The following is an 11,004-nucleotide window of genomic DNA, read 5'->3' as shown; positions in this document are numbered from 1 at the left end:
GCTGAGCAGCCTTTACTTTTGAGAAATCTCTTGTGTGTAGATTACATCCTTTTAGATGCAACTGGAGCCCACTTTCTTTGCATCCATCTTTTTATTCTGAAATGCTTTTTCTGATTATACAAGGGTTTATAATAAATGTAAGAAATAAATTCATACAAAAGAATTAGAAGTAAAAGTTTCCCCTGACTCCCATCTCCTAGAGGGAAACCAACAGTAAGAGACTGGTGTATATCTTTATACATTTTACTGTCTTATTTATAGAAACAAATGTTTCTGTATGAAATCATTTTATATATCCTTTTCTACCATTTCTTTTTTAACTCAGCTCTCTCTCTCGTTCTCTCTCTGTATGTGTGTGTGTGTGTGTGTGTGTGTGTATATATATATATATATATTTTTTTAAATTAGATTAGAGGCGCATGCTACCACGCCCAGCTAATTTTTGTATTTTTGGTAGACACAGGATTTCACCATGTTGACCAGGCTGGTCTTGAACTTCTGACCTCAAGTGATTCGCCTGCCTCGGCCTCCCAAAGTGCTGGGATTACAGGCGTGAAGCACCACGCCTGGTCTGCTGCTGTGTTTTGTATGTTGCTGCAGAGTGTCTGAGTATCTCACTCCCTCCTCTATGGCCTCCCTTTGCTCATTTCCCCAAATGCCTATTACCGTTTACCACATATAAGAAGTTGTGTGGGCCAGGCATGGTGGCTCATGCCTGTAATCCCAGCACTTTGGGAGGCCAAGGCAGGTGGATCACGTGAGGTCAGAAGTTTAAGACCAGCCTGACCAACATGGTGAAACCTCGTCTCTGCTAAAAAATATAAAAATTGGCTGGGCGTGGTGATGGGCACCTGTAATCCCAGCTACTCAGGAGGCTGAGGCACGAGAATTGCTTGAACCCAGGAAGTAGAGGTTGCAGTGAGCCAAGATCATGTCATTGCACTCCAGCCTAGGCGACAGAGCAAGACTCCGTCTCAAAATAAATAAACAAATAAAAGAAGTTGTGTGAGCACTATTTGTGAACATCAAAGAAAGGCTCTATGTGGTGTGTCTGTCCACGGTAGATGGGGAAGGAGGAGCCATGCGAGGCCACACAGGAAAGAGAGCCAGGATTCACTGGGGCAGGGAACTGGACAAACTGTGGACTCCCAAGAACCCGTAGAGAGTTTGGGATGGATGCCGGGCTTCTCTTTCCCCGTGAGAAGGGATTTTGATCCAATATTTAAAATCTTTCGAATGACGGAATAACTCTTGCTGCTATCAGGACTATATACTTTTGTACTATAATTTAGCTAGTTTCTGTTCATGATCATTTAGATTTTTCCAATTTTCCCCTTTATTATACTTTTCTCAACAATGAAAATATTGCATCTGCTTCCAAACAGATATAGTCAGTTAATATACATTAACAGATTCAGTGCTCCCCACCTCAAAAAAAGAAAAAATAGACGAAGCTATTTTGAAGGTGGAACCCTGAGGAGCCGGCATGACTTAGAGTCCATAGTTGCCCTGTGCTACTTCCGTGATGCTAAATTTCAAAGCAGAGATTACATTTTAATTATAACAGCATGCTTTAGAGGGATTCACAGCTTAAAAAAACAACTGGAGGCAAACTGTACATGCAAGCGAATAAATGTCTTATCCATGTGATTTCCATTCTCAAAGCTTGATTTATAACACTTGGATTCTTAAAATCTCTTCTTGCCTTTTTCTTTCCACCATATTATGCATTATCTCAGACTGCTCATGATAAATGAGGTGACTACCCCGATTTTTACAATGACAAAAACAAAAAAAAAGCATTGTTTCATATCAGAAAGTTGTACATAGCCTTTGTGCTTTATGAAGAAAATAAAATTATGCTAAATATGATTTTAGATTTTTCTTTTTTGGCCTTTATGTATGTTTTAAACAGTGAACAAACAAATGTGATCATGGTGTGTTTTGGCATTTTCTTTTCTTTTCTTTTCTTTTTTTTGAGATGGAGTCTTGCTCTGTCTCCCAAGCTGGGGTGCAGTGGCGCAATCTCAGCTTACTGCAACCTCTGCCTCCCAGGTTCAAGCGATTCTCCTGTCTCAGCCTCCTGAGTAGCTGGGATTATAGACGTGCACCACCATGCCCGGCTAATTTTTCTATTTTTAGTAGAGACGGGGTTTCACCCCGTTTGCCAGGCTGGTCTGAAACTCCTGACCCCAGGTGACCCGCCTGTCTCGGCTTCCCAAAGTGCTGGAATTACAGGCATGAGCCACCATGCCTGGCCTGGCATTTCCCTTGTAAGCCTAGCTGTACAATTTTTAATCAGTCTCTAAAACCAGATGTACAAGTGTACAGTTCACCTGTCAACTATAAATGATGCTACTGTGTGTATTCTATACAACACATACTAATTTTAATTTCCTACTACATTTCTAGTATGTATAGCATCATGAAAATGTTAATTAGCATAATTCAACATAATTGCTGAGGATTGTTGAATAAATTTCCTTCTAAAGTTTTAGATGATGTTCTACTCCTTATAATATAATACCAACAACACAGAGAAAAGTTGTACAAGAAAATGATTCCTATCTGGAGGCTTGGAGACTTATGCCCCCACCTTTAAAAAAAAAACTGGAAATGTACAGTTTGAAAATGAAAGGTTCAAGAGAAGAAATAACCCAAAGAATTTTAAAGTTATAGATTTTATTTTATTTTGAGATGAAGTCTCACTCTGTCCCCCAGGCTGAAGTACAGTGGTGTGATCTCGGCTCACTGCAACCTCTACCTCCCGGGTTCAAGCGATTCCCCTGCCTCAGCCTCCTGAGTACCTGAAAAGGCATGTGCCACCATGCCTAGCTAGTTTTTGTTTTGTTTTGTTTTGTTTTTTGGTATTTTTAATATAGAGTTTCACTATGTTGGGTAGGCTGTTCTACAACTCCTGACCTCAAGTGATCTGCCTGCCTGGGCCTCCCAAAGTGCTGGGATTACAGACATAAGCCACCGCGCCTGGCTAAGGTTATACATTTTAATTTGATCAGACAGTTTCTATGCCGTTAACTACTGGGAAAAGCACAACTGCTCCTATTTAAGACTCATATGTGATCACTGGTTAAAAAAAAGAGAAATACATATTTCTCAAAATAAGTAATGTAAATGCAGAATCTGCTGTATCATCTGTTTCATAGTTTAGATATATGAGCTTCCTCCTCTTTTGACACTATCAGTGCTAAGTGATCACATTAAATAATCTGTGCTGATAGTTAAAAGTAAGATTATTTTCATCACAGGCAGAATGTTCTTATTTAGCTTCTCCACAGCTGGCAAGAATTGGTTGAGTTCAGTAAACATTAACTATCTGTGTGCCAGGCAGTGTGCGAGGCTTAGTGGGTACAAAAACCCAACAAAAAGGCCATTGGGCCATGGCGTTGGGGAGGGGTAGTTTGAAGGACAGTCATAGACAGGCGATTCAATGTAATCTGGTAAGTGGTAGTGAGGTAGAGTTCTGGGCAGGCCACTAGGTGAGCTCTCCTCCACCTGGGGTTCTGCAAAACCACCTTGGAGTCAAATCTTTAAGGAGAAATAAGAACCAGGTAATAAGAGAAAACACAGCCGGTGTGAGCTGGGGAGTGCAGAAAAGAGGAGGGAGAATGAATGAGTAGGTGTCTGTCCTTTGTGACTGCCTGAGATGGGAAATAGGAAGTAAAAGGACTTGGAGGGGAGGGGCCGATGACTTCCACTGCAGATTTCTGGGGTATTGGAGCCCTCTGAGGGATGTCCAATGGGCTGAAGTTCAGTGCAGGGGGCAGGGCTGGAGCCATGCAGGTGGAGCAATCACATGGGAGTCAAAACGATGAAAGAGGTTAACATTCGTGGAGCAAGGAACACTGGGGAATGTGAGTGTTTTAAGAAGTGGGTAAGGGAAGGGAGTCCAAAAAGGAACATGAAGGTAGGATGGGACCACAGTGTTCCAAGACAGTAGGGAGTTTTAAGAATGGAGACAAAGGACAACAGTGTCAAGAGCAGTAATGAACTTTGCAAAGGTAATGGCTGATGGACATCACACAGATCTGGCAGTGTGGGTGGTCACTGATGACCTTTGGCAGTGGAGTAATAGGGCATAGATGCCAGATTGCGGAGAGGAGTGGATGGTGTCAAAGACATGGAGAGGCCATCTGTGACTTCCAACCCAACCCAGGAAAACAACAAAAAAACCCATAAATATTTATGTTTTATGTGTATTTACATAATACATATATATACAAAATACATATATATATATATACACACACACACACATACACATATTTTTTTTTTTTTTTGAGACGGGGTCTCACTCTGTCGCCAGACTGGAATGCAGTGGTGTGATCTCGGCTCACTGCAATCTCCGCCTCCCGGGTTCAAGCAATTCTCCTGCCTCAGCCTCCCGAGTAGCTGGGATTACAAGCATGTGCCACTATGCCCACCTAATTTTTTTTTTTTTTTTTTTTTAGTTGAGACGAGGTTTCACCATGTTGACCAGAATGGTCTCAATCTCTTGACCTCATGATTCTCCTGCCTCAGCCTCCCAAAGTGCTAGAATTACGGGCATGAGCCACTGCGCCCGGCCCATATATATAATTTTTATTTTGCCTGTCCTGTTTTTTTGTGGCTAGAGTGCCATGAGTTACAGGTGGCACAATCATAACTCACTACAGCCTTGAACTTCCAGGCTCAGGTGATTTTCCAGGCTCAGGTGATCTTCCCGCCTCGGCCTCCCAAGTAGTTAAGACTACAGGTGTGCACCACCACACCCAGCTAATTAAAAAAAAAACAAAAAACTGTAGAGACAGCTTCTTGCTGTGTTGCCTAGGCTGTGTATAAACTCCTGGCCTCAAGCTATCCTTCTACCTTGGCCTCCTTAAGTGCTGGGATCACAAGTGTGAGCCACCACACCCAGCCCCGTTTCCTGTTTTTATCTCTACCCTTAAATAGGGATACCCTTCCACTTTTTGTTTTCCTCCTTTTTACCTCCCCTGTCTGTTGACATTAAAAAGAATAACCACAACTAATTTGGATGGTTCTTTGTAATTTAGAAAATACTTTCACTTATATCACTTTATTTAATATGCTCACCCATCTTTTGTTTTCATAACATAACTAATTTACAATTGTTTAGGAAGGAGGCCCAGACATACAGATTCTGAGGTGCCTTGTAATTCAACCGGTCCTGTTGAGGAAACTGAGGCTCGGGCTTATGTCCTATTTCATCACTATTTAGAGGGGTTCTGGCTTTAGAAGCTAACCTCCTGATTTTCATTGTTCTACTCTAATTACAAGGTGGAGACATTGGGGAGGCTCAGGCAACCCTGTTAGAACTCAGTACAGAGGAACTCTGGCCCATAGGCAACCAACAGCCTGCGCCTTCAACCTGTCCTGACTCACGTCCTAGTTTCTGGCAGGCAATAAGCCAGACCACAGACCCTCCACCCTCATCTGTACTTGTCTGAGACTCCCTTGCTTTGTTCCCACTCATGACCTCTGCTTATTAAACTCAGTTATTTTTCTGTTTCTATCTAGCTTCCTACACTTTGATTTTTGTCTCCTGCTACAGAACATTCCTCCTTTTTGTCCAATTGGCATCCATTCCACTGAATCTATCAACAGCACTTCTATATAGTCCACTGGAGATGGTCCACGGCGAATTAGCCTATTCTGCTGCCCTGACCTCAATGATTGGTTTGGGGGTGGGCTTGTGATCCAAACCAGGCAAATCAGAGTCAATCCTGGAAAAAGAATCTCTCACAGGGGACCCTATGGCTGCTGCCTGTGTGAACGAAGCCAATAAGGAAGTGCCACAGCTGATGGATGGGGTAGCAAGGTTCTCTGTCTCTCTTTTTTTTTTTTAATTATTCTTTAAGTTCTTAGATACATGTGCAGAATGTGCAGGTTTGTTACATAGGTATACACGTGCCATGGTGGTTTGCTGCACCCATTAACCCGTCATCTACATTAGGTATTTCTCCTAATGCTATCCCTCCCCTAGCCCCCCACCCTTCGACAGACCCCGGTGTGTGGTGCTCCCTCCCTGTGTCCATGTGTTCTCCTTGTTCAATTCCCACTTATGAGTGAGAACATGCAGTGTTTGTTTTCTGTTCCTGTGTTAGTTTGCTGAGCATGATGGTTTCTAGCTTCATCCATGTCCCTGCAAAGGACATGAACTCATCCTTTTTTATGGCTGCATAGTATTCCATGGTGTGTATATGCCACATTTTCTTTATCCAGCCTATCATTGATGGGCATTTGGGTTGGTTCCAAGTCTTTGCTATTGTGAATAGTCCTGCAATAAGCATATGTGTGCATGTGTCTTTATTGTAGAATGATTTATAATCCTTTGGGTAGATACCCAGTAATGGGATTACTGGGTCAAGCAAGGTTCTTTAATATCGTCTGCACGCTGGGATCCAACTTATTGGAGCTGGAGCTCTCCCTGCACTTTGCAAGTGCACAAACCAGTGAAGTCTCCATGTATGTTTAATCCCATTGAGGTAAGTGGCAGTTGTAACTACAAGAGCCTTAACTATTACTCTCCCCAAGCCCCCCCCCCGCCCCCAATTTTTTTTTTTTTTGAGACAGAGTCTCATTCTGTCACCCAGGCTGGAGTGCAGTGGTGCCATCTCAGCTCACTGCAACCTCCGCCTCCTAGGTTCAAGTGATTCTCCTGCCTCAGCCTCCCGAGTAGCTGGGACTACAGGTGTGCACCACCACACCCAGCTAATTTTTGTCTTTTTAGTAGACATGGGGTTTTGCCATGTTGGCCAGGCTGGTCTTGAATTCCTGACGTCAGATGATCCACCCACCTAGGCCTCTGAAAGTGCTGGGATTACAGGCGTGAGCCAATGCACCCAGCATAGTCACCTCTTTTTAGCCTCATTTGGCTCCTGTGTCTTGCTGGGACTCACTGGGATTGATCTTTGCAATCTCTGGAATTTGCTTCAGACCCAGTCCTCTTACTCTCAGCTTCCTCAGGTAACCTACACCTTGCTGATTCCTGCCCCAGCTCCTGGTACTCAAGCCCTAGGCTCTAACTGATATCACTACCGTACACCAGCCCTCTCCCCCACTACACCACCCCTGCCATGCTCCCTCCCCAAAAACTCTCATGGGATATTTTCTCATCACTGTGCTATGAGTCAGTTCAAGTTTATGGGTTGCCTATGCTTTGTTTGTATGAACTGATTATTTCTATTATTAATAATGACAGAAGAAATATCTACCATTAACCCAGTACTTTTTTGCTGCAGTAAAATATACATAACATAAATCCGTCATTTTAACCATTTTTCGGTGTGCAGTTCAGTGGCATCAGTATATTCACTGTGTTATGCAACCATCACACTACCCATTTCCAGAACTTTTTCATTATCCCACCAGAAACTCTGTACCCATTAAAAATATCTCCTTACTGCTCCTTGCCCCCAGACTCTGGAAACCTCTTTTATTTCTGTCTCTATGAATTTGCCTATTCTAGGCACCTTATATGTGTGGAATCCCATATTTGTCCTTCTGTGTCTGGTGTATTTCAGTTAACATAATATTTTCAGGGCTTGTCTATGTTGTAGCAGTATCAGAATTGTTTTCTTTCTAAGGCTGAGTATTATTCCCTTGCCACATTTTGTTTATCCATGTATCTGTCAATGGACATGTGGGTTGTTTTTACCCTTTGGCTTCTGTGAATAATGCTGCTCTGAACATGGGTGTACAAATATCCATTTGAGTCCCTGCTTTCAATTCTTTTGGGTACATACCAAGAAGTGGAATTGCTGGGTCAACCAAGCATGTTCTATGTATTTTATGCTCATTATTTTATTTACTATTCATAACAACTCTATGTGGTATTATTATTCCTACTTTAAAGCTGAGGAAACTGAGACTCAGAAATTAACATACCAGGGACACATCCTGTGCTATGCTCTTGCTGCTGCTACTCATAAAGTCATCTCTCCAAGCCCTGAAGGAACACACGTGCGGTGTACACTGTCTGCCAGGCCCTGGACTCCATGCTGAGGCACACAGTCACATGTCATGCCTAGTGTTCTCTCCCGTGAATTGGGGGAAAGGGTGATCACCCTGTAGCATGCTGCATGGATGGTGCAGGGCCAGGTCTACCTTTCACACATGGTGTCTTGTCTTTGCCATTTACACTGCTGGGTTTTATTCTTGCCAAGCCAGTGACCAATTTTATCAGCCTCTTTCATTTCCTAACCTGAACCAACCCTATCTGTAGGTGGAAGGAACAAAGAAACAAGTGAAGAAAAAAAAAGTATATAGTACTTCTGATTACAAAAATGATACGGCTGGTCGTGGTGGCTTACGCCTGTAATCCCAGCACGTTGGGCGACCAAGGAGGGGGATCATGAGGTCAAGAGATAGAGACCATCCTGGCCAACATGGTGAAACCCTATCTCTACTAAAAACACAAAAATTAGCTGGGCATGGTGAGTCATGCCTGTAGTCCCAGCTACTTAAGAGCAGAGGTTGCAGTGAGCTGAGATCGCGCCACTGCACTCCAGCCTGATGATAGAGCTAGACTCCGTCTCAATAATAATAATAATAATAATAATAATAAGATACATAATCATTATAGACAATTTGGAAAAAAATAGTAACGCATAGCAAAGAAAACAGAAACCATCCTATAATCATGCCATTCGAGATAATTGTTCTGAAGAAAAAGTTTAAAATAAATTAATAAAATAATATGTTATCATCCATTAGAAAAGATCAAAGTAGTTAGGTATCAATTTACTCAATAAAACAAGAGAGAAGTTGGCCCTAAACATTTCCTCGTCTACCTTTGACAGATTTAAATTATTCAATTCAGTTACTGCAGATCTATGTCTTTCTGTTTGAAGGACATTTATCCTATAGAACTTGCCAGATGGTGCCCTGCGATGGCTCTATGATGATCCATCATCATTCGAAGAAAATGCTCTGTAACTTGTGTGCATTAACTTTAACTATTTGGAAGGAACATGTGTACTTTGGAAGAAAGGTACCACATAGAGAAAGTATACAGGAAGACCTTTCTAGTAGTAAACATTATTTTCTGAACTCGAATGCCAGAGGCAGAGATGATGAAAATGACATTGGATTTACACCAGAATAAGGATTCCCTCCCTTTGTGCCTCCATAGGGTACTCTCTGCCTCCCGTCACTTTAGCTCCGGTTGCTGTGGCTGCTTAATGCCTTAGCATTGCTCTACAGGGCTGCTCAAGTCATGTGGCACCTCTGTACAAATTACAAAGTGCCTTGCTCCATAGTTTGGTCAGCAGGAGGGCGGTGAGTACACTCTTCACCTGCGTCTTTGTCCAGGCACCCTCGTTCAGCAGTCAAAAACTCTATGTAATGATCCTGGCTCTGCCTTTTTGAGGCTTCCCTTCCTCTGCGGTTGCTGATGCTGTAGATATTCTAGATTGAGGTGATGCGGCCCCACTTCTAGGTGAGCCCTGGTTATGTGGCCCTCAATTTAACACATATCTTTTGAACTCTTCCTGTCCAAACCTAGTCCCCATGGAAAGGCTACTTGGACCTGGACATCAGTCCTACCTTCTCTTTGGCCACTGCCACCAACTCTGTGTTACACAGGCTAGAACTTTAAACAAAGTCCTCCAAGTCTCAGCTGGATTTATTGGCGGTAGCTTTGTCTAGAGGTGCCTGAAATATTACTGTTATGGCCAGGCATGGTGGCTCACGCCTGTAGTCCCAGTACTTTGGGAAGCCAAGGCAGGTGGATTGCTTGAGGCCAGGAGTTCAAGATCACCCTGGCCAACAGGGTGAAACCCCATCTCTACTGAAAATACAAACATTACCCGGGCACGGTGGTGCATGCCTGTAAACCCAATGTAATTCTCATGGCTGAGACATGAGAGTCACTTGAACCCAGGAGGCAGAGGCTGCAGTGAGTCATGATCACGCCACTGCACTCTAGCCTGGGGGACAGAGCGAGACTCTGTCTCAAAAAAGAAAAGAAAAAAAAAAGAAATATTACTGTTATAAGTATTAACAGCTATTCAAATTAACACAGACTTCTAATAGAGGCAGGAAGAGATCCCTTAGATCTTCCAAAGCTGTGACCCCACTCAAAACTCTCCCCATTTCTAATTTATTATTTCTAATTGGAAGCTAAAGTGCACTGTGCTTCTACAAAATGATTTTACAATTCCATTTTGTGTGTGTGTGTCTTGGTTCTTTAACTTACTAGGACTACTAGGTTTTAAGTCTTTCTCTTTTAAGGTACTCCTGAAGAGTCTCTCTCTTACATCTATTGCTGTTTAACTCATATTTTCTTTGGTCTGGGGAGCCAAGATCCCAAGATCCACGATTCCAGCTGCAGGCAGCTTGGGTTTTTGCTTTACCATGGTGATGTTTTTATAAAAGCCAAAACAGCAATTACAGTGTCTTGGAAGTGGTGGATGAATTTTGCATGTTAGAAACAGCCATTGTGCCATTATGCAAATGAAATGTAATTTTACGGAAATATGTGATGCAGAGTGAAGCTGAGTGGCTTAAGTACAAATCCTTATGCTTTTGTTTGGTTAATGCACTTTCAAAAATATTGTCAGGTTAGCTGGCACAGCGAGCATCTGCAGTCCCAGCTATTCAGGAGGCTGATGCGGGAGGATCACTTGAGCCCGGGGGTTCGAGGCTGCAGCGTGCTACAGTTGTGCCTGTGAATAGCCACTGTACTCCATCCTGGGCAACATAGCAAGACCCTGTTTCTAAAAAACACAAATTTTAAAAATTGTTAAGTTGAAATTCAGGTCATTATTGTCCCTTCACGATAACAGAAATGATTGACAATGGCAAATGTGATTAAAATCATGCACTCTAGAGTTACCTACTAGCTTAAGGTCCTTGGGAAAAGCACCGAATCTCTCTGCCTTAGTTTCCCCATCTGTAAAATGGGGCCAATAATAATATCACTATCTTGGGTTTTTGCAAGGATAAAGTGAGTTGATATGTGTGAAGTGCTTAGAATAGGGCCTG

General features: G+C 42.7%; 1 protein-coding gene across 5 annotated transcripts in view; it reads left to right on the top strand.

Annotated features, from left to right (window-relative positions):
• LOC105487750 (TBC1 domain family member 1) overlaps nt 1-11,004 on the top strand; it is a 248,177-nt gene that overhangs the window by 27,140 nt on the left and 210,033 nt on the right. The window lies entirely within an intron of this gene.

The sequence above is a fragment of the Macaca nemestrina genome, chromosome 3, assembly GCF_043159975.1.
Source record: "Macaca nemestrina isolate mMacNem1 chromosome 3, mMacNem.hap1, whole genome shotgun sequence".
NCBI lineage: Eukaryota > Metazoa > Chordata > Mammalia > Primates > Cercopithecidae > Macaca > Macaca nemestrina.
Note: the sequence above shows the minus strand (reverse complement) of the source record. Positions and strands in the feature narration are given on the sequence as shown.